Below are 23,404 nucleotides of genomic sequence, written 5' to 3' on the forward strand. Positions count from 1 at the left end.
ATCACCCCATCCCCACCCCCCACCATGATGTTGTCTCCAATTCCCTGTTTCTCAGTTTCCTGTTCTGGCAGTTCAGAGCTGCAGCCCAGTGATATTGAGGCCAGGACTGATTTCTGTCCTTTGGAGTTGGGATTGCTAAAGAGGGTGGAGAGTTGGAGTGTAGAGTGTGGAATTGTCTTTTTTTCAAACCCAGTTTTTTTCATGTATGGTTGTGTCTGCTCCTCCACTCTCTTTTGTAGCACAGAGCTCTGCTAGGATTTTCTAGGGTATTCTGAGCTAGCTGTTACAACCTCAACTAATTTCTGCAGTTTGGAACTTGGACTCCATGGTCCCAGAAAGACTGTGTTTAGTTGCAAGTCCATGAGTTACTGGCTGATGTATTCTTGGCAGTTTGTGTAGTGGTAAGCAGTGAAGTAGGAGATACTAAGTGAGTTCAAGGTAGATGTAAATTCATGACTTGTTTTTTTTTCCAATTTTCTTTTGGGTTCCTGGTGTCAAATATACTTCATGCAACCCACAGCATTCTTGAGTATAATCCAAAAGTGCAGATTAAAATATAATTGGGAAATATTTAACAAGATAAATCAAAATACAAACATAAAGAATGTTAATTTGTGGTTTTAAGTCAGTATGGGACCTGCAGGGATTTTTATGTATGGCTTAGTGGTCAATATTTCTATTCTATTTGGACACCACTGTGCAAGACCAAGGAGACAGCTTGAGTTGCTTTATCTTTGGTACATGATAGAGATTTGAAAGGTTATGAGAAACAGAGAAAATCTCTAGACCGTCATCTTGTTAACAATCATGTGGCCCATTTCTTAAATCTTTTTTCCACAATCTGTTTTTCAGGTCAATTGTTTTTTATATGAGATATACAGTTTGCTCTACCTTTTCAATCTTTTGAATATTTTAAAATTTGCTATCTAATGGAATCATTAACTTCTTTTTGGTCTATTACAATTTTGAAGGCATCTGTAACTTGAATAAGATTTTGTACTTCTAGGGCAAAATTGCTAATTCTCTTTCCAAGTCTTTCTTCCATAGTTCTCCTTTGTCAGTTATTTCCCCTAGCTCTCTCATTTAATTTGTCATATCATTTTTGGGGTTTTTATTTTAAAGGCAGTGGGGTTAAGTGATTTGCCCAAGGTCACACAGCTGGGTAATTATTAAGTGTCTGAGGCTGGATTTGAACTCAGGTCCTCTTGACTCCAGGGCCCATGCTCTATCCACTGTGCCACCTAGCTACCCCCTTTGTCATATCATTTTAAAACTCTTGCTTCATTCCTTCTAAGCATTTTAATTGATCTCTTGTCCGAGTTGTTTTTTCTTTAAGGTTTTGTTTATAGGTGTTTTGGAGTTTTTCTCCTCTTCAGGGTGAGATGTAGGAGTGTTCAGGAAGGACTAACACCTCTGGTTATCCACCTTTGGGGTCCACTTGTCACCCAGCTCCCACCTGTAATTAAAAGACGCTATAGTATATGCAGCAGTTACACCTCAGTAAACCATCTCGGCAGAAGGGCTAAATCAGATTGAGAATAATCAATATGCCTCAGACCTTCAAACCCATTGGTGAGTTAGGGGGATGTCCACCTCAAGCATGTGAAGACTTGACCAAGTGAAATGGGCATATGAGAACAATTTATTACAATGGTCATAAAGGCAACTGAAGGAAGAATTTTAGAGTACTTAGAACTTGGTCAGGCATGGAAGATGCCAAGATCATCCACTGCGTCCTAGGCTATGGCCAGTCTTTCTAACTTTTGTCTTGCCACTGGACTTTGATGACTCTTGGAAGAGAGAGAGGAGTGAGGCTAAAACTCTAACTTAAATCCAATTCATGGGCAAATCACACTTGATGTCATTGGTCCTCTTCAAAAGGAACAATAACCTCCAATTTATAGTTTGTACATAGTTATTTAGTTATCTCTTTCAGAGCAGTAAGTGGTTTTTGTTTTTGCCTTTCTTTATATCTCTAGTACTTGCACTATCCCTGGAACATAGTAGGTAAATCTAATAAATCCTTGTTGACATACCTGTGGGGTAAATTTGTGGTCTTGTGCTGGAAAGGTGAACGACAGAGGTTTCTTCTCAGAGCTCACATCATTCCTTGATCAGGTGCTTTTCTGGGATCATTGGTTGAGTATGTGGGAGGACTGGGCTTGCATTGTTTCCTCCTCCTCCTCTTGGCTGGTCCTTCTTTAATCCATCTTCTTAATCTCATTTCCATTGATAAAAACCATATCTGTTTCTGATGTTAAATCTTTTGACAGTGCCAAGGATTTTGCTGTCAATAAGTGTATTTTCTTTGTTTTCAGTAGCTACAGTCCAGGGAGGGGCTGGAACATTTGGAGAGAAAGTTGTCAGATTACCTCTCCCCAAAATGGCTCTGCTAGAACCAGGTTAAGGTCAAGGGAGGTGCTGTTCCAATTCCTGGGACTCTTGGGAACAGGGCCCAGAGCTGCCTTCACCAGGGACTCAGGGAAGACAATAATTTGGCTTTCCTGATATATGTAGTTTCCTGTTTCATTCCATTGCTTCAGAAGTTCAGGAGAAGGGCGGCAAGGTGGCATAGTGGATAAAGCACCGGCCTGGAGTCAGGAGTACCTGGGTTCAAATCCAGTCTCAGACACTTAATAATTACCTAGCTCTGTGGCCTTGGGCAAGCCACTTGACCCCATTTGCCTTGCAAAAAAAAAAAAAAAAAAAGTTCAGGAGAAGACAAGGCCACTATGAACTATAATGGTCCAGAGAGATGGGACTTGTGAACTAGGTCTGGGAGAATCCAGTTACATTTTGCTAAGAACAATTCACATTTCTATAGTATCTTAAAGTCTGCAAAATAGTTGCCTCATAAAAACCCACTAAGATAGAAAGAGAAAGTGATAGCATCCCCTTTCTTTCTCCACTATATTTCACTGTCTCCAGAAAAGGACATCAAATTAGGGTTTGGGAGAAAAGGAAGGCTTGCTGGAGTCAAGGGATAACAGTGAGAAGAGGAACAAGAAGAGACCTTCCTTTGACCTCAGACCTTCATCTCTTCTGCACATGTCCCCCAGAAGTAGGCTTCTTTAGTGATCAATTTGATTTCCATTTCATGCTATGCCCATTTCTAGCCTGATCTCTAGCCTCCCTTGGGAAGAGGATACAATTATGAATACGAGTATTCAATTATGAATATATTCTTATCTTTCACACCCTACACATTTCAGTAATTCTGAACTCCTCATCCAAACCTCATTCCCCATCTCCCATCAACTGATTCCTCATTCTCATTCCCCCAATTCTCTCATCCCAAAGTTCCAACCAAATACTCCTACCCTCCCCTTCCACTGTGCTTTCTTGAATGCCTGTTTCACAGGCAAAAAACTTCCCCTCTTCCTAAATCTTTTTCTCTCCCTTCTTCCATCTTCTAGCAATTCCCAAGACCTGGCTCCCTTTTAATGACAGACTCCCAAGCCACCCTTCCCAGTATTGGCTGAACTTCCACTCATTCCCCTAGGCCCACTGATTTAGATAGGAGAGTTGGAATAATTATTATTCCCCATTTCCACTTCAAGATTCTCCCCCTACCTCCATCCCTTAGTAACTTTTTTTTCCCTTTGAGGTTCATGCAACCAACCATAATTCTAGAAGCTGTCATTTTCAGACTCTAGGTCCCCTTCCTTCCTCAATGAGTTCAGTATGAGGTTCACAATTTTTCTCAACTTCTGTCTTGATGTTATGCTTATGTTATAAGAGACATTCATACTGATTCTTCCTCAGACACTAACCACTCAGTTTCTCAACCTACTTACTTCCCTCAATCTAGATCTCCAATCCACTTCAATCAAACAAAAAGTATCATTATCCTCTCAATCTTGCCACTGGTCACAAAAGTACCAATTCCATGTTCAAGAATTCCAAAATCTCCTTATCTGACCACATTTAGTGGCTTTCCTCCCTCTACCTAAGACCCTACTTTTCCTCTATACTTTGACTTCCAATTACTCAAATCTCAGTTCTCTCTCATCATTCTTATACTAGTCAGTCTCTCCACTTTTCCCCATTTTGACCCCTTGGTAAACCAGTTTAACATTGCACTCTTCTTTCAGAGTTTAATAATCAATGTTTGTCCTTCATTTTCGCGAAGACCTGTGCTATGTCACCAGTCTCACTTTCTCCTCTATAGCCATCTTGGTTCAGTGGCCAGATAGGAATAAAGATGACTGGAGATGGCCACGAATGTGAGGCCAATCAGGGTTAAGTGACTTGCCCAAGTTCACACAGCTAGTTAGTGTTAAGTATCTGAGGCTGGATTCAAACTCCTGTCCTCCTTCAGAGTTTACCAGATCGCTGACTACACTCTGCCACAGGTTCAGCCTTTGATCATTCCCACCATCCACTGCCTTCATTCTTATACATGCTGCTGAACAAAGAAAGAGGAAATTTTGCAAATGTTTTGATTGGGCCCACTACAAATGTATGCTATACAACCTCAACTAAGCCCTTGTTGAGCTGCTAAACAATTCTACTCTACCTCTCTTAGCAATTCATTATCTCACTCTGCACATAAGCACTTCCAAATATTTTCATTTTTTTCTCAAACTTCCCATGGCTTCCCCTTCCCCACTCCCTCAGGCAAGAATTTTATATTTTCCAGAAAAAAAAACTGAAGACATTCACAGTGAACTCCCTCTTCTCCCCATCACTAAGATGCCTTCTTCCATTATCTCTTCCTTCATCCCTGTCTCTCATGAAGAGGTAGTCTTCCTCCTTACTATAGCTAACCCTTCTTTCTGCACAAGTAATACCATTCCTTCCTATCTCCTCCATCAGATTGCTACCTTTGTCACTGCAGTTTTCTCATTTATTCTCACTTTCTCCCCCCATCTACTGGCTTAATAACTGCAAACATACCATGTCATCCATCTTCAAAAACCCTCATTGGAACCTTCCCTCCCTGACAACTTTTGTTAAATTTCTTGAAAAGACCATCTACCATAGGTGCCTCCACTTTCTCTCTTTTCACTTTCCTCTAAATCCCTTTTAAGCTGGCATCCAACTTCTTCATTCCACTGAAATGCCTCTCTCCAAAGTTATCAATGAAATTTTAATTACCAACTCCACTGGTCTTTTTTTTAAAATCACATTTGTATTTTCAAGTTGTCTCCCCGCCCCAACCCTGAATTAGAAAAGGCTGACATTTGATATAGATATATATGGAACTATACAATACATACTTCCATATATCAGGTCTTTCTCTGGAGGTAAATAGCATTCTCCTTCATAAGTCCTTTGCAGTTGATTTGAATGTTTATATTACTCAAAATAGCTTAGTCATTCATAGTTACACTTTGAACAATACTGCTGTTACTAATATATCCTATCCCACAACTATTCAGCCAATTCCCATTTAATGGGCATTCCCTTAGTTCTTTGTCACACAAAGTGAGTACTTTGTGCCTATGTAGGTTCTATTCTTTTTACCCTAATCACTGTGAGAAACACATCTAAAAGTGGTATTGTTGGGGTAAAAGTTTTATAAATCTATGGGCATAATTCCAAACTGCTCTACCAAATGGTTGGATCAGATCCACCAACAATTCTACCAACAATGTATTAGTGTCTCAATTTTTTCCACATTTGTCATTTTTCCCTTCTATCATTTTAGTGATCTGATAGGTATAAGATGGCAACACAAAATTGTTCTCTAATCAGTAATGATTTAGGAAATTTTTTTCATGACCAAAGATAGCTTTGATTTCTTCTTCCAAAAACTGTTCATATCTTTTTATTATTTACCAACTGGGGAATGACTCATATTCTTATAAATTTGACTCAAATCTCTATATATTTGGGATATGAAACTTTGAGAAATTATAAACTTTGTTCCTCAATTTTCTGCTTTGCTTCTAATTTTGGCTATATTAGTTTTATTTGTACAAGAAGTTTTTAATTTAACATAACCAAAAATGCATCACATAATGCTATCTAGTTTATTCATAAATTCTTCTCCAATCCATAAACCTGATTAACCAGTATCAGATAGTTTTGATAATTATCACCTTTTAATACAGTTTAAAAACTAATAGTTAGATCTTTTACTTTTTTTATTAATTGCTTTGGTATTACTGACTTTTTCTTTCAAATGAATTGTTATTATTTTTTTCTAGTTCAACAAAATAATATTTTGGTAGTTTAACTGGATGACAGAATAAGTAGAGTAGTTTAGGTAGAACTGTCAGTTTTATTAATATTGGCTCAGCCTATCCATGAGCAATGAACAGTCCTCCAATTATTTAAATATTTAGCCAATGGTATTTTATCAATCTTCATTCTTCTTGACTTCATTACAGGCTTTAATACAATTGATCTCCCTCTTCTTCCATTATCCTTAACTATCTTAAACCCTTTCCTGATATCTTAAACCATCTCTCCTTCCAAACTTCCCTAGGGTACCACAATCCTCCCAGGCCCCAGGCAAAGCAATTTAGGTGTCATCTTTAATTCCTCCCTAGCTGCACCTGTCCCCTCTTCAATCCGTTGCCAAGGCCTCCTCTCCTCTAACATTACAACCATCCTAGTACAGGCCTTCATCACCTCATTCTTGGACTATTACAATAGCCTGCTGGTGGATCTGCCTGCCTCAAGTCTCTCTCCCACTGTAATCCATTCTCCATTTAATCACTAAAGTGATTTTCCTTAAAGATTCAGGTTTGTGTCATCACCACCAACTCCTCCTTCCCTCACCCCACTCCCCCTGATCCCCACACTCAATAAACTCTAATAGCTCTTATTACCTCTAGGACCAAATACAAAACTCTTTGGAGTTCAAAGCTCTTCATAAACTAGCTTCCCTCCCCTTCCAATCTTCTTTCTTCTTCTACCTTCCTCCCCCCACCACATATTCTTCAATCTAATGACACTGGTCTCCTGGTTATTCCATGAACAAAACAGCTCTGGTCATTTTCTCTGGTTGTCTCCCATGCCTGGAATGTTCTCCCTCCTCAGTTTGGCCTCTTGGTTTCCTTTAAGTTCCAATTAAAATTCCATCTTCTATTGGAAGTTTTCCCCAATCTCTCTTAAACTTAGTGCTTTTCTCTGTTAATTATTTCACACTTATCCTGTTTGAAGCTTGCTTCATATATATTTGTTCAACTCTCCATCACTATATTGTAAGTTCCTTGAAGGCAGAGGTATTTTGCCTCTTCATTACCCCTGTGTCTTAGCACATTGTTGTGTTTTGCTTTTGCAAGGCAATGAGATTAAATGACTTGCCAAAGGTGATACAACTAGGTAATTATTAAATGTCTGAGGCTGGATTTGAACTCAGGTCCTCCTGACTCCAGGGCCCATGCTCTATCCACTGTGCCACCTAGCCTTCCCAAGAAAAGGCCTGCCACATTCTTTTGTTTTTTTCCAAGGCAATGGGGTAAAGTGACTTGCCCATGGTCACCAGGCTAAGTAAGTATTAAGAATCTGAGGCTGGATTTGACCTTAGGTCTTCTTGACTCCAAGGTTGGTGCTCTATCCACTACACCACCTACCTACCCCAGCTTAGCACATTGTCTGGCAAAGCACTTAAATGCTTATTGAACTACTGACTAAATAATGTGAGCAAAATTTAAAAATGCAAGAAAACATCAATAATAATCAAGAAGTCTATTATATTTTAAGATTTTTGAAGGTGGAGACCATTTTTTATATAACATATCACATTTTGTATCTTTCCTGTGCACTTCTCTTCTTTGTTTCATTTCATATTATATTTTTGTATGTGCCATATTAACTCTCCTAAATGATAGCTTGCAATCTCCAAGAGGGAAGGAAATATTTCTTACTGATTTTTACATCTCCAGTGTTTGACATAGTACTCTGCATCTTTAGGGACAAAGACTGCAACTAGATTTGTGATTTCATTAATATAACTATTGGATGAAAAAACTGCAGGTTCTTTTCAATTTATACAATCTTAGAGATATGCTGGGGCAGCTAGGTGGCGCAGTGGATAGAGCACTGGCCTTGAAGTCAGGAGTACCTGGGCTCAAATCTGACCTCAGGCACTTAATAATTACCTAGCCGTGTGGCCTTGGGCAAGCCACTAAACCCCATTGCCTTGAAAAATCTAAAAAAAAAAAAAAAAAAAAAAACCCTTAGAGATATGCCTAGGTTAGTATTAAGTTTCCCACAGTCATTATGTGTCAGGACTTGAACATAATTTCAAGGTTTTTATTTCAACTGAGTTTTGATCCAGGTTCAGTAAATATGTCTTGCATATAAACTTAGAACCTCAAAGTTAGAAAGAACACCAAAGGTCAGCCCATCAAAACTAAAAAAAAAAAATCTCCTTTAAAAAATATTTGACAAGTGGTCGTCCAGATTTTGCTTAAAGGCCCCCATTTAGGGGAAGCCACAATACAATGAAACAGTTCATTCTATTTCTGGACCAAACAAGATAACATATACAATGCCCTCAGTGCTATATAAATGAAACTTTCATTACTAGCAAGTTTTTCCTTAGACCAAGCCTAAATTTGCTTCTCTACAACTTCCTCCTATTGTTTCTAGCCCTGTTTTCTAGGGCAGAAAAAGTCTGATCCCTCTTTCATTTAACAACCTGTCACATACTCTGTAGATGGCTACTACCTCCCAAATAAGTCTTCTTTGCTTCAGGCTAAATCTGTGCTTCATGAAATATTACCAGTTCCTTTAGGAACATGCCAGAAGATTGACCTAGGAAGTTGAATAGTCCAAAAACCTCTGGCTTTCCTGGGTCTAGCCTTTTTTTGGAACATGCTGTCTTCATTCTAGAAAAGCCTCCTCCTGCTAGCCATGACCCCAACCCTGTTTTGGAAGCTCCCATATTTGGATTCTTTCTTTTGGAAAACTTCCAGTTCCTCAATTAACTGGCACCTACCTGTATATGTATGACCTGAGAGGTAGGACACAGATGTGCCCAAACAGGATGCTGTTCCTCCCTATAAAGTAATACTTGGCCCCCTTCCATAGTGTAAAGTGACCACGGTATACAGAATAAATTCAGGAATATCTCCCACAAAGGAGTGGGGAAGGCATAATCTGGACTCCAGGGCAGAAGAATTGTTTCTTGCTGGGTCACTGATTCCCCCTTTCTTTTCCTATCATGGTCTGAAGATAGCTCACTTGAGGTTTGGACAATCACTTGCTTGTCCAATTGTGGATGCTTCCTGTCCTAACAAAGAGCTGGTTATACCTTTGTCAGTTAGGTACCTGAAATCTGCCTGTATTTTTCTTCCCTTTATCCCTTGTCTTATGGTAACTGCCTTCTTTTTTTGTGAGTTAAAAAGTGCCAAATGAAAGCCTGTTGTTTTTAGCTTCAGTGGTTCTCTTAGCTTCTTCAGTGGAAAGTTCTCCATCTCCCAACAGTAGTGCACTGCCAAAGATGATATCTCTTCCAACCCTCTCATTTTACAGATGAAGAAAATAACTTACTTATATTAAGAAACTTTTTTATTTATATAGCACTTTAGAGATTACAAAACACTTCACCCACAATATCCTATGTGAATATCAGAACAACCCTATCAAATATTGCAAGTGTTATTATTCTCATTTGAAAGATTAGAAATTTGAGGCCTAGAGATTTTAAGAGATTTGCTGAAAGGTACACAGGTAGAAAGGAGCAGAGCAAGGAGCTCAGATCTTTACTCTGAAGACAGCCTTCTTTCCACTCCTCTAAATGCCTCTTTGTAACCTTGGATAGCACTTCTTAGGCAGACTAAAATAAAGCATCTCCAAGGTTCTACTTCACACCTATTAGATTGGCAAAGATGATAAAAAAGGAGAATGACAGTGTTAGACAGGTTTACATGCATACAACAAAAATACTCTGCTGGTGAAGTTGTGAATTGGTCTGGTCATCACAGAAAGCAAGTGGGAACTATGCTCAGAAAGTCACTAAACTATGCATACCTCTACTAGGCCTATACTTCAAAGAGAACAAATAAAGTGGTAAAGGATCCAGTTTAAAAATAGCAGTAATACTTCTTTTTGTATTGGCAAAGAACTGGAACTTAAAAAGGTACCCACTTATGAATAGTTAAATAAATTATAGTTTATGAATGTAATGGAATAATAATTGTATAGATAAGAAATGATGAAAGAAATAGGTTCGGAGAAACATGGGAAGCCCTGTATGAACCAATGCAAAGGAAAATGAGAGGAATCAAGAACTATTCATTAATAACATTATAAAGACAAAGAACTTTTAAAGTCCTTTTAAGACCACTGATTAAGACAGTGACCAACCGTGACTTCAGAGGACTGTTACTCACCTATGGATAGAGAGTTGATGAACTAAAGAAACAGATTAAGTAATACATTTATGGACACAGACAACATGGGAATTAAGTTTTGCTTAACTGTGTATTTGTGATGTTTCCTTTTTGGCAGTAAAAAGAAAGGAGAGGAAATTAATGCCTGTTAACTAAAAATAAAATAAAATGGAAAAAATATACTTAAAAAGACACTTTTGCCTCCCTTTGTTGCTGTCTATTCTGGTTAAAAACCAGCTGGTCATCTTTAAATTTAAAGTTTGAGAAAAATCAACCTGATAGTGTGACATTCTTGACATCAAGCTTACCTCTCTAAGTCAGGGGTTTTTCCAAAACACAAGACACCTCCATGTGGAGATCCAGTTACCAGGTCAACTGGTTGCAGGGCTTTTATAGTCTAAGCTACCCCAATGATCATGAAATTAATACCCACAGAAGTTTCTCCTCAGGAATCTATGTAGGGGCAACTAGGTGGCACAGTGGATAGAGCACTGGCCCTGGAATCAGGAAGACCTGCGTTCAAATTCGACCTCAGACATTTAATAATTACCTGTGTGGCCTTGAGTCTATGTAGAGTCTCCCTACCTGAGCTGCTTTTTCCTAACTGAACCATAGCCTGGATGAACAAACTCTTTTTATGGGGTACAAAGTGTAGCTACTTTTTTGTGAGTTAGAAGAGCCCTTTGTAGTGCAATTAATTTCGTTCTAAATTACAGAACTGGATGAGATTCCTTGGTATAGGAGGAGACTGAATGATAGTGCTCTCTCTGGCTCAGGTATTAGAACCCAATGTTCCTAATTCCCATTGTATCACTGAATCTAGACCAGGTGTATCCAAACTGTGGCCCATGAGCTGCCAGGGGAATTCAAAGCCATACTTTATCATATTATTACATTTTATGTATGGGTTATATTATAGTCATAAATAAATGTTAGATTCTATCTGCAGTCCATGACAAGTTTTTGTTGGGTGGTACAGCCCAGAAGAGCTAAAAGGTTGGATACTCATGCTCTAGACATTCCTCTCCAGGAATTGAAAATCAAAAGGGGTGGTCATTCTGAAGTTAAGTTTCAGTGAATAAGACAACTGGTCTGACCTGGAACCCTGTGATCCCTTCTAACCTGAACGGTGCCTTATGAATAGTGGATCCTTGCTTTACACAATGGAGGGGGAAGAAGACAAAAAAATGGGGGAATAGTCTGTGTTCAGAGCAAAGGCTGTATTCATTTTCAGTTCTCTTTGTCATCAAGAGGTAGAGAAAGGAATAGGAACCTAGACATGGAACTTCGTTAATATGAAGAATTCCAAATAGAAGGAATGCCCTCCATCAATGCCTGAAAAAATCATAATCTTAGAAAGTTGACACATCTAAAAGCTTGCAATGCTTTTTATGCACATTATCTCATATGAAACTCCTAGCAATCCTAGTACTATCAGTCAATCCATCAATCAACAAGTATTTTATTAAGTGCTACTATGTGATAGTCATGATGCTGGGCTAGACACTGATGATACAATTGCTGAAAGTCTTAACCTGGGTGGGGTCTATGAACTTTTAAAAAAATAGTTTGATAATTTTATTCCAGTATAGCTGTTTTCTTCTGTAATCCAATGTATCTTATTTTATGTATTTAAAAATACTCTTTTAAGAAGGGGTCCAGGAGACACACAAAGTGTGTCTTCATTATTAATTAACTACGGTCTTAATGATTATCCCAGTGAGGGAACTGAGGCTGAGAAAGGTTTAAGTGATTCACTCATGATCCCCCATGGCCACAGAGCTAGGATGGAAAATCAGATTTAAGCTGAGGTCTTTCCAGCACTTCTATCAACTAGATGAAAATGCAGCAAGACACATTTTACAACATTTTTAAATAGATACCCTTACTTCCTTTCACAGATTAGCTAACATGGCTCTGAAAACCAAAGGCCATAGAAATGTTGTATCTGTCCTTTACAATTATCAAGGCTGGGGAGAGAGTACAAGAGTGCAAGGGGAGCTCCAGAGTCCTTGAGTAAGGAAGGGAAGTCTCCTCCAATAAGTTATTTACATATTCTTTTGGAATGGAAATCAATTGTTCTCATTAATCTCACTACTGCTCACTTTCTGAAAGGAAAAGGCTGAGAGGGTTTAGAGAATCTCTTCAAGATGTTCGTGACCATTTGCAGGACTGTGTCCTACAGAGAAGCCAAAATTCTTAGCACATTGAAAGTAGGATTAAATTAGAGAACTGGCACCAGCTTAAAGAAGAAAGTTGTGGATGTACAGACTTCCATACTGGGCTATCATGAAGCTTAGGATCCTAGCACCTTACCGTAGTCTGCTGTTCAAAAGAGAATCCATCTAAATCATACGGAACAGACAGAGCTCTATCAGAGTACTTAATTTAGATTACTTTATGAGTCTGTGTTTCATGAAGAACAAGTTCCACCCTTGTGTTCTCCTCCTCTGATTGGTAAATTCCTGCCCAGAAGCTGTATTTGAGGAATTATCCAAGCCAGTCACACTCACTACTACTCCTACTCCTACTCCAACTCCTCTACTTCTTCCTTTCTAAAAGTATTTTAAACTTTTTTAATTACATGTAAACAAAATTTTAATATTCTTTTTGTTCTTAATAGTATTTTAGTTTGTTCAGTTTAGTTTAGTATTTTAATTACATGCAAAGAGGGTTTTCAATATTCACTTTTATAACAATTTTAATTCCAAATTTTTCTCCCTCCTCTCTCCTCCCTACTCCACAAGAAAGCAATTTGATATAGGTTCCACATGTACAATCATCTTAATTATATTTCCACAATGGTGAAGTTGTGAAAGAACTGAAGGAGGAAAAAAAACATAAAAACAAAAAACAAAAGTGAAAATAATGTGCTTCAATCTACACTCAGACTCCATAGTTCTTTCTCTGGATGTGGATGGCATTTTCCATCATGAGTCTTTTGGAATTGTTTCGGAATATAATGTTTTCACTATGTACTATGTTATCCTCGTTCTGTTCACTTCACTCAGCATCAGTTCATCCAAGTTTTTAGGTTTTTCTGGAGACTACTTAGTCATCACTTCTTATAGAATAATAATATTCCATTACAGTCATATATAACAGCTTGTTCAACCAATCCCCAATGGATGGGCATTCCCACAATTTCTTTGCCACCACAAAAAGAGCTGCTATAAATATTTTAACATTCATTTAAAAAAATGTTGAGTTCCAAATCCATGCTTACTTCTAACCTAACTCTATTCCTGACTCTCTGAACTTTTCTGTCTGCCCCTACCTTTATATACTAGAGATGCCTCTGTCCCTTAGTCCCTCCCCCATTCCCCTCCTGTTGGATGAGTTCTTGCTTAGAATCGCTAGTAAATCTAAGTCAGATAAGCTCCCTTCTACCTAGCTCTATTCCTGAATTTTTACACCTTTCCAATACATACACACACACACACAAACACACTTTTAAGCTCCCTTTTCTGTGTTATCCCCACTTTCATAAGGATCACAGAGGAAACAGCACCTAAGTTGAGCCTTAAAGGAAAGGAAGAAATACAAAAAACTTGGGAAAGGAGAACAGAGTTTGGCTGGAATAAGTGAAGGGGAGTGGTATGATAAGGCTAGAAAGATAAGATGATGCCAGATTGTGGAAGACCTGAAATACCAGGATAAGGAGTTTATATTTTTGAAACACAAGTTCCATGTTATCAGAATGCTACAAGTTGGTTACCATTTTATGGCATATTCCTTCTAATGAAAAGAAAACTGCACCAACAATATTAAAGAAGGAATATGGTAATTGTGGAAAAAGCTCCAGATTTTAGAAATCTGGGACAAATCTCATGAAAAGTCAGTAGAATTGAATCAGAGATAGAATCCAGCATTGAAGGTCCCCTCTGAAAGTTTATCACTGCCAAAATGCACAATATTCAACATTTAGTACTATGTCTTCACAAAGTAGGGACTCAATGAACATGAACAAATATGAATGAAAACATTTTTCTTGGAGAGGTTAGGGTTCTCTGAAACTTCCTTAGCCTCTAATTCTTGTAGTGTTATAAGATTTAAAGAGTCTTTTAAAAATCATTCAATCCCTTCATTTTACAGATGGGAAAACTGAAACCACAGGAGGGAAGGTGATGTGATATAATGAGGTTATATAGTAAAGGAAAGGAAGATTCAAACCCAAGTTCCCTGATTCCAAAGTCAGTGAGCTTTCCACTATACCACATTGCCTAGCTAAACCAAAAACAAATTATCAGATGAATTTTAGATCATCTTGGCATTGCAGGTGGTCACAAATTCACCAGAATTTCACCAGGTGAAACTAAGACCATGCTAATAATCAAGCCAGTTTAGATGTCTGGACGGTCAGGAGTTTGCCAGCTAACTATGCAACCATCCTTTCTGCTACCATGGAGCAGATATGATTAAGGAAAATATCCCTTGGTTTTAATGTTGAGTTTTCAAGCCATTTTTGAGCTGGTGAATTGAGGTGCTTACCTTTAGAATGCTTACCTTTTACTTGCTGTAAAACTATCCCTTACTTAATAGTTTGCAGTCTTCTTGAAGGTAGCACCACAAGCTCTTTTTCCCAGCACATAGGTCCTCCCTACCAGAACATCAGCTAAAGCCGCCATGGTCTAGTCTGAATGAACTAGTATTCCCAGCTCAAAACAGGCTAAAACAAAGCAGCCAAGGCCTCCAAGGGGTATTTGCATGTCATACAAAGGAATAGTTGTAAGGGAGTACAACAGAGGGTGGAGGTGAAAGCTTCGGGGCAGATTGCCTGTTGAAACTTTGGGGTACAAAGACACATCATCCAGGCCAGAATGGTGTGTCAGATGCCACCACCATCTGGCAGGTGTGAGGTTCCTGACCCTCAGAAATGTTGTAAAGTAGCCAAAAAAAACAAAGAGAAACCCATATTGTGAAGCTGTCAACATCCTGTCCAGTGCCATGATTCGCTGTCTGGTTTGGGGAGCACAATGAAGCCTCTCTCATCGCCTACACACCCTTCCTAGTTTCCTCATTCCACAAACTAATCTTGGGCTTCCAGAAGAGAGAAGCTGGAGGTGATGAAGGTGTGGCATGGATTATGAAATGGAGGGGAAATTGGGCTTAGTTCAGGTAAGTCCCTCCTCCCCCATTATTGTCACCATTTTCAACTCAAAAAGGCCAGTTGACATTCACTGAGCTGAGAAAAATCTGTTATTTTTTCAAGGTCATAGTATTTCTCATAGAACTTAAGGCTTTAAATGTAAGTACAACAGCTTCTCATCCCTTTGGGGGTTGGGAGGCTGAAAGAATTTATTGTTTAGAAAGAAAAACAGCCAAGGAGATAGTAGGTTTGTATTTAAATCCTAATTCTGTCAACCGTATGATTTTGGGTAAATCATTTACCTCTGAGTATATTATTTTGGTCAATTATAAATTGGGAGTAACACTTCCTCCTAGCTTCATAAATGAAATATTATATGAATTAAGTTCTCTGAAATTCCTAAAGGAAAGATGAGATATAAATTCCGGGGGGTGGAATTTATTTTCTTGGTTAATATTAACATTCATTATTCTGATGGTAATTAAGGCTTATGGATGATCTAGGACTCTTGCTCTATCTTCTAAGTTTTTGTATTTTCTCTACTGGATTATAAGATTTTAGAACTAAAAAGAGAAGACAGACATCATCTTATCTTTTATACACTACTTTACAGAAAACAAAACTGAGGCCCAGAGAAGGAAAGTGAGTTGTCCAAAGAGATACACAGTTAAAACAGGTTCTCTGACTCTCAATTTAATGCTATTTCCGCCATACCATAATGACTCTTCAAAGAAGAGTCCATATATATACACACACACATTTATTCACCCATTTATTGAACACCCATCATGTACTGTTGATACTGTTGTACAGTTGTTTTCTATTATTTTCTACATCTCCAGGATCATCAGTCTCCATTGATGAAGCTCTAAGTGTCAAAACATTTTGCTGCAAAGAGTGCTATGGCAAAACCTGCTTTGGACAAGGAATACCATGAAAACCTATTGGTTCTTCTTGTCCTTTTATACTTCTGTCATAAGGCAGACTTTGCTCAGAAGGAAGTTAGAAAAAAAAAATTGGCTAAGTCTCACCAAACCTTGAAAAAAGCACTTTTATCTTGAACACTGGTCAGGAAACTCCTAATTCAAAAGTACAATTTTCTCCTGGGCAGTGGAAAAACCAGACAGACAAGCAAACAAAAACAGTACAAGAAGTAAACACAAGCAAATACAAGAGTGTGTCTACAATAACCCTACTGGGTTTGTCCACCATGACAAATGATGTGCTCTGTAGAAGTCTATGTGTACTTATGTTTATTTCATTAAAAAAAGGTAACTTTCTCAGGCAATACAGGCAGCTGAAAACTTTCTAAACTATTTTTCCCTGCTCTCATAAAGCTACTGAAAGGAGAAACCCAGAGTCAAATCTGGTATGGCAGAGAAACAGAGATCTAGCCAATGCTTCATTCAATTGTGCTGGCCTAGAGACTTTTGATTAGTTATGATTCAGACACCTCCCCCCCCCCACTCCCTTAATGCTTTCACCATTTTGCCATATTTCATGGTTATTTCTTCGACTTGACTCCCTTCTCCCTTACTCTTATCTGTCATTGTAATGATCGAGTCATAAATGTGTCTCTGAAGTAAGGGCTGCTGTAATTTCTCTCAACTACACAAATTCCCATCTAATATCACCCGGCTGTCACATTTAGCTTTAGTAGTGAGAATGGTCAGCTCCTTCCTATATTGGGAAGGACACTTGCTGAAGTACTGCATTAATGAATTTTTTTTTTAATCTTAGCTCCCTCCCTCCTTCCCCAGCTCTTGGCTAAAAGTAGGAAAATCATGGAGCAATTCTGTTTATATGGTAGAATTGGACCAAGCCTACAGAGATTAACTGATTTAGAACATATCCAATTTCCCGTCTTTAATTCCCTCCCCTTCGTTCCCCAATACCAGGGCTTCCCAACCTGGGGTACACATACCCCCAAGGAGAACAAGAAGATTCTCTAAGAGGATGGAGAGTATCTTGGAAGTAGAATTATTATCCTTTTGAAATTAAACTTTATCTCTTAATTTTATTTCTAATGTGCCTATGCATAATAAACTCTGGAATTTATTTACTCTTTTTCAGAGTGTATAGGGAATACATGAAGGGTTTCTGAAAGCTAAAGGGTAAAGGAGCTGAAAAACATTGGAAATTCCTACTCAAGGTTCTCTTCCTCAGAGATTCCATCCGCTTACAAGGGTTGAGTTATCACTTCTATGTAGAAGACTCCCAAACCTGACTTTTCTGCAAGCTCCAATTCCCCATTTCTAAGAAACAACTCTACCTCTAAATTTATTTGCATAATTAAAATTCAATTTATTCAAAACCATATTTCCCTAAAATTGGTAACATAGGTAAAATACTTGACAAACCATAAAGTGCTATAAAAATATTATTTATTATTACTGACAATAATAATATGCCTATGCCTATGCTCCTTGTTCTATGCTCCTAATTTTCCAGGCTTGAAACCTGGGGGTCATATTTAGCCTCTTCCATATCCCTTGTCCCAAATTCAGTCAAGGTACTGCCCAAACCTCTCATCTCCATTTATTCCTTTCCATCCTCATTGCCACTGCTGTAGTTGAGGCTCCTCATCACAAATTGCCTAGACTGCTAAAGTCGTCTCTAACCAATCTCTCCATCTTTTCCCCCAATCCAAAGTCACTCCCTACAGGATTAATTTTCCTAATGCACAATTCTGATGGCATCATTCAACTGCTCAAAATCCTTCACTAACTCCCCCAAAGACATCTAAACTCCTCGGTAAAGTACTAGATGCCCTCCATTATCTGCTCCCTCCCTAACATGCCAAATCTTTTACAATTCTACAGAATACCAGCAATTAAATGGCAGACAGAGGACAGAGGGCTAGCCTCAAAGTCAGAAAGACCTGAGTTCAAATCCTTAGACCCTTAATAGACATGTGACCCTGGGTAGGTCACTTCACCATCATCAATCTTAAGTTGCCTCATCAGTAAAATAGGGAAAGCTACTTACATTGTGAGGATCAAAAAAAGATAACATGTCAAATGAAAAACAAAAAACTTTGCAGACCTTGAAGGTACTTGTAAATGTTAGCTACTACCACTACTACTATAGTTTTGTCTTTTGAGAGGCAATCAGGATTAAGTGCCCAGGGTCACACAGCTAGTAAGTTTTTGGGGTCATATTTGAACTCTGGTCTTTCTGACTCCAGGGCCAGTGCTCTATCTACTGTGCTACCTAGCTGCCCTACTATTATTATTGTTATTACTGTACTTGGAATCAAGACCTGAATTCAAATTCTATATCTGCCACTTCATCCTTTAACCTCCTCAGTGTCTCTCTTTGAGGACAAATGATTTATAAAATTTTCCTTGAAAAATTATTGGGAGGCTCAAATGAGTTATGGAAAGCATTCTGCACACATTCAAGGCCTATATAAGTATCACTTATTACATACTCTACAATCTAGACAAATATGACTCCTCACTATTTTCTTAATACTTTCTATAGTTTTCCTGCTTCTGGGAAGCAGGAAGCAGGAAAACTTTCAGCGGAAAAATTTCCTTATGCTATTCCTCAGTCCTGGAATGCCTTTTCCCTCTATATCACTGCCTGATGAAATACTATCCACCTTTCAAGGCCCAGATCAAAACTCCTATAAATCCTCCCCCCAGATCTCCCTAATCAGGAATGATCTTTTCTGCCTCTGAATTCTCATACTTCTTTCCCTCTACCTCCCTCATGGAGTTCCCATTGCTTTGCATTATAGCTATTTGTTTAAGTCTTAACTCCCTTACTAGATTGTAAATTCCTTAAGGGCAAGGGTTATGAAGTTCATTATCATCTCTATCAGTAGCTACAGCAGCAGGGCCTTTGCTTGATGTTTGTGAAATCAAATATCATGATAATCCAATTGTACTCTGCCCTGGGAAGTAATCTTCACTTTTGAGTATGATTTTCTAAGAAAACTGATGGGGACTGGATGGGGCCTGGGATGGTGACAATGAATTCAATCCATAAAATGGGGGAAAAGTCTATGAAAAAACTGGGGATATTTAGACAACGAAGAAGATTTAGGGGGTAACATGATAGCTGTCGTCAGTATGTAAAGGGATGTCACTTGAAAAAAAGGATTAGATGTGATGTACTTGGATCTCAAGAACTAGAAGCAATGGGTCTACGTTATAGAGGGAAAGGTTTTGGATACATGGAAGAAAAAAATTCTAATAAACTGATACTGCCCAAAAGTGGAACAGGTACTGTTGGGACTCAATACCCCCTCACAGGAGGTTTTTCAAATGGGGTTAGATGACCACCTGTTGGGATGTTATAGAAATTCTCAGTCAGGTACAGGTTAAACTCTAAAGCTACCAAATTCCCTTCTAACCCCAAGATTCTGTGATTCTGTGAACCAGGTGAATAGAGGAAGTTGTTTAGCATGGTCTATCTGTAAAAGTGGATCAAGAGATCTTGTTCGGCTCCTGATGGCGTACACAATGGACTTGGAATTTTAACGAGTGTTCTATGGATGAAAATTGATTTATACCCACAAGGTTTCATTTGAACACCAATAATCCCCTCTCAGAAATGGGGCAAAAGGCACAAGATAACCTTTTTAAAATCCATCTCACTTTATTTGAAATCTTTTACATGCCACAAATTTACATGAAAATAGCACATTCAATATGTTGTTTGATACTATGAACACAAAGATCCAGTTGCAAAATACAAGTGTAAAACCAAGTGCACAGATGGAGTCGTTAAAATTGAGGAATTTGTCACTCACTTGTAAACAGGTTCTGTTTCCTGCTGTTAATAATATAGCACCTTATCACATGATAAACCCGGACTCTTTGAGCCTCCTTAAACTGTAACACTGTTGACATCGTAAGTCTCTTCTTAAATCACCCTATGATGAACGGATACAATTTTTTTTTTTTTGGTAAAAGTCACACACACAAAAGGACAATGATAAATCAAGCAACCAGTTTCACTCCACTTAAATCAACACTATCGACAATCATTGTACAAGAATTACAAACCTGACACGATCACATATACATGGGGGCATGTACCCGAGTCAGTGAGGGAGTTAGTGTACCTGAGGCTGACTACACAGGTGAATATTCTCACAGTCACTGAGGCTTTTGCGTCTCCTTAAAAGTTTTGGTAAAAATAAGCAGTCCACCCCCCCTCCCCCCAACCCTCATAAGCTCTAAGGGGAGTTACAGCTTCCACTTCAAAGGACAAACTTCAAAAACTGATCTTATGTCCTAATGGCATTGCACTACATTACTTAATTGTCATAGAGCTAATTAGCAATGCCTGATTTAACAATGATTCTCGGTACACTGATGAAGTTCGCTGGAACTGCTGGGGAAAACAAAATAAGGTGCCCTGACCTCATGATAATGTAAAATTCTACATGAGTGTTTTTTTTAAAAAGCCTGAAAAGTATGATAATTAAGTCTAAATTGATCTCCCTCTGTCAGATCTGCAGTTTTCAAATTTCCATTCATGCCTAGTATTTTGCAAGTCTCATATAGTTCTAATTCTCTTTCCTCATTGAGATCAATGACTTGCACAAGTGTCTCTCCCTCAGACCCTCCTCATCTCCACCCTTTTACTGTCAATAAAAAAAAGTGTGGGGGGAAATATAGGGGTGTCAAGAGGTCGATGCCATTGAAAACAATGGATATCGACTTTTCCATTTATTTCAACAGCAGAAAGGTCAATGTCTCCCTTGCTTCATGTTTTATGGCTGAAATGGCCAAGATCCTGCTGCTAACAGCAACAATGTTAATCATCTTGCCTCATCCATTAACTTTTTTTTATTATTATTTCCAGCAATTTTCAAATCCTAAAAGCAGCAAGTAAAAATGGGGACAGGAAGAAGAGGAAGGGCTGCCTTCAGAACTTAATGGAAGAAATAAGGATTTTCCATTTTGAGTTTCTCTGCTTCTAAAAGAACTAGTAAACTACCTCCCATCCCAGTTTTTCTCCCCCCCCCCCAAATAAGGCCCCAGGCAGTATCCCTTTCCTATTAATCATTACTTCTCTGACCACATCCCAAATGGTTTCTATGGAAATCATCTCCTTGTACATCTAATCAAACAAGGAATGTTTTAGCTGACAGATCACAGAACCAAGATACTTATTTTTTTTTCAATATCTAATCTTAAATACATTTATTTTAAAATTTGTTCTTCTCCGGATGGTTTTAGTCATGGTCTTTCAGTTTACAATGAAATCACTTCAAAGAAAATTCAACAATCTTATATCAAATGCACTCATCAACATAGAAACACAGATACAAATAGAAAGACACATAAAGATAGAGACACAAACATTCAGACATACAAAGACATGGACACACACATACACACACACAGAGTTTTCATTATGAGCAAGATGCTCCTAAGCATCCTCTCTGAAAACTGCCTTGGCACTCACTGTGGCAGCTTCTTACCCTTTACACCCCAGGGATCACCTTTTCTCAGTCATTTACCCTGTGAACTGGCAGCTGCAGGGCATCTCACTGCCAACAGCAAGACACAAGTCCCAGCATGAAGCAGTTAAGGGAGATTGACGATTTGAAAAATCAGCACTGCAAGGCTAGACCAAGATTTTTTTTAAAAAGGGGAATTGAATGTTATAGGTCACATTTCTATTGCATAAGGAACCTGAGCAATGCAGGGTGGAGCCAATGATTTTTCCTCACCATCTTTTAAGATTACAAGATACTAATCTGAATTCTGTGTTTAAAAGTGAGGAGATGCCAATTTAGATCAGGTTTCCAAGGTTCTTTACAAGTCACTACTGAAATGGATCCCAAATGAAAGCTATGAAACAGAGATCTTGAATAAGGACCTGCCCTTACTACTGTAGTTCCTCATCAGGATACCCATGCATGACTAAGGACATCTAAACACAGAGGAACTAAAAGTTAATCTGTTGCCTCTCAACTCCTTATTTTAATTTTTCAAAAGGGACATGGATTATCATGCAACCAAATCAAAATGCTTCATTAAAAAAAAAAAGAAAAATTAAGGATCATAAATTTAGACCTGGTAGATACTTTTTACACTGGATTTTAAATAGTAGAAGCCCTTTATTTTACATTTAAGGGAAATAAGACCCAAATGGGTTCACTAAGTTGTTCAAGGGCACAAAGGTAGTAAATGGCAGAGCCAGGATTCAGGGCCTCTGGCTCCAAATCAAACACTATTTCCCTGGCACCATGTTGGAAAAATATTTAATCAATTGTCTCTGAGCCTCAATGTAAAATTAATTTCAATCAAATACAGAAACCTCCTTCCCCTTTCTCTCATGTAGGATAGGAAGATAAGGGTCCTTAAAATGCACAAACTTTCCTTGGCTGAAAATTCCATGTCATCCAGCCCGAGGAAGCCAGGACCCAGGTGTACTAGTCCCTCTTGTGGCTCTCAAGCAGCGCAATGATGAGCAATGTGCTGCAGCTCAGAAGAAAAAGCTGGAGATGCCACAATGACACAGAACCTTTGGATAAGAAGTAGGGAAATTAAAAGATTTTCTTTTCAAAGTAGTAGATATCAAATAAATTTTAAAAGGAGAGGGGGGAAGTATCCTCCAATCCATTTCACCTACATCCCACTCCCTAGCACCCCCATAATAAAACACACACACACACACACACACACACACACACACACACACACACACACACAAACTCATTTTGGAGCTTTAATGCTGACCAGGCTCTAAGTCCCATGCTTTTCTCAGCTCAGAACATATGGTACTATGCTTAATAGCCCAGCTCTGCCAATTGGGGACTATTAGGGTGGGTTCTTTTCCCAGTGTAAATGCTGCAGAATATAAATTGTAATTAACACCGGTGCCAAAATAGCACTTAGAGAAAATAAGCACATTATTAACATCTGGTGAATCCTGTCTCGAGTGCAGAAGCGGCGGAAATTCTCACTCTAAGTAAAAGGATTGTTGCAGGGACACTAAAAATATCAGGTCTACAGTTTTGGTGTCTCTTTTCACAGCAATTTTCATTTCC

General features: G+C 38.5%; 1 protein-coding gene across 7 annotated transcripts in view; it reads right to left on the minus strand.

Annotated features, from left to right (window-relative positions):
• The window catches only part of FBXL18 (F-box and leucine rich repeat protein 18), a 130,612-nt gene that overhangs the window by 29,111 nt on the left and 78,097 nt on the right, over positions 1 to 23,404 (minus strand). For 4 of the 7 annotated variants that reach the window (XM_074200780.1, XM_074200784.1, XM_074200783.1 and 1 more), the window contains exon 5: positions 2 to 23,404. This exon is cut by the window's right edge and continues 9,641 nt beyond it. The exons of 2 other annotated variants lie outside the window; for them this stretch is intronic. The gene's annotated coding sequence lies outside the window, so the exon portion shown is untranslated. One more of the 7 variants, XM_074200781.1, reaches the window with a different exon arrangement.

Source organism: Macrotis lagotis, chromosome X, assembly GCF_037893015.1.
Source record: "Macrotis lagotis isolate mMagLag1 chromosome X, bilby.v1.9.chrom.fasta, whole genome shotgun sequence".
Lineage (NCBI taxonomy): Eukaryota > Metazoa > Chordata > Mammalia > Peramelemorphia > Peramelidae > Macrotis > Macrotis lagotis.